At 37.1% G+C, this 1,287-nt stretch overlaps 1 pseudogene; it reads right to left on the bottom strand.

Annotated features, from left to right (window-relative positions):
• Window positions 1-242: 242 nt before the first annotated feature.
• LOC149182215 (rac-like GTP-binding protein RAC2 pseudogene) lies at window positions 243-827 on the bottom strand (annotated as a pseudogene).
• Window positions 828-1,287: the final 460 nt, after the last annotated feature.

Raw genomic sequence — 1,287 nt, 5'->3', positions numbered from 1 at the left:
AAATGAAAAAAATCAAGACCTTTCATATGTCAAAACAGTCCTCCATAACCACATAGGCAATGATATAAAATGAAAAAGCCAGGACCTTTTTCCAGAGTATCTGGCTTTACAATAAATTCAACATACTGAACATAGAGTAACAAACCATAAATACTTGGGAAATATTATGCCATCCTTTGATTAAATAATGCATTGTGAAGTTCTGCAGAGGCAAAAGATAGATAAAGCCCTTAAAGAATAAATCATGTTCTTTGCTTGTTTTTGCATTTCTTTTCCTTTGGTGGTTGAAGAACCACTTTGATTACGACATCAAAAACAACCTTAACATTCTGTTGTATTTTAGAACTGCATTCAATGTATGTTGTAGCCTCAATTTTCCTCTTCAAATCTTCACCTTGCACTCTTGAGATCGGGGCTGCTATGAGATTATCAACAAAAAATTGTTTGTATTTTTGTAAATCTAAATTTGTCCCCGCCAAAATGATAGGCACACATGGTGCATAGTGTCTCAATTCTGGAATCCACTTTTTGAAAATGTTTTTATAACTGGCCTTGCTGATCAAGGAGAAAGCCAAGAGGAGGACATCTACACCTCTATAACTCAGGAGCCTGATCCTGTTCTAATCCTCTTGTCCCTTCGTGTCCCAAAGGCCAAGATTCGTTGTACTTCCATCCACCACTACATTTGCACTGAAGTTATCAAACATTATTGGTACATAGTCCATTCGAAATGTGTTGCTTGTGTAGGAAATAAGCATGCAAGTTTTTCCCACAACACCATCCCCCATAGTCACACACTTAATAAATCGAGCAGTACTCATGGTTGCTCCGACTCTTTAGAAAAACTAACTATGTTCGCTGGAACATTTCCTATCCAGTGGTTGAATTCACAAAGGATGCTTAGCTCAGCTAACAGCACAGAACAGACAGTCAAAAGTTTTAAAGCACCCAGAGCGATTACAAACTAGAAAGAAAATTGTTTCTCAAATTAATATTTAAAAGGCTGTCCTAGAGAGATTAAAAACCATTAGAAAATGGAGCACATTTTGAAAAGAAACAAACAAAAATATCAATCCAGAACATCATAGTTGGGATCTGTACTCACAAAAACCAAATACTCTATGATCTACTCACTCTTCTCACACACTACGAGGCCCACCGAGTTCCTACAGAAAAAAACCAATTTTGATAGCTAAAGGCCGTTGTAAGAGACTTGGTGGTGATCTTGATCAAGTGCTAAACCCCCTTCCAGACCCCAAAATCACCATGTTATTCTCATCAACTTAA

The sequence above is a fragment of the Pinus tabuliformis genome, chromosome 3_2 (assembly GCF_031772625.1).
Source record: "Pinus tabuliformis cultivar Carrire ecotype Pingquan chromosome 3_2, CPIR1, whole genome shotgun sequence".
In the NCBI taxonomy this organism is placed as follows: domain Eukaryota; kingdom Viridiplantae; phylum Streptophyta; class Pinopsida; order Pinales; family Pinaceae; genus Pinus; species Pinus tabuliformis.
This window is presented reverse-complemented; position numbering and strand designations above follow the sequence as displayed.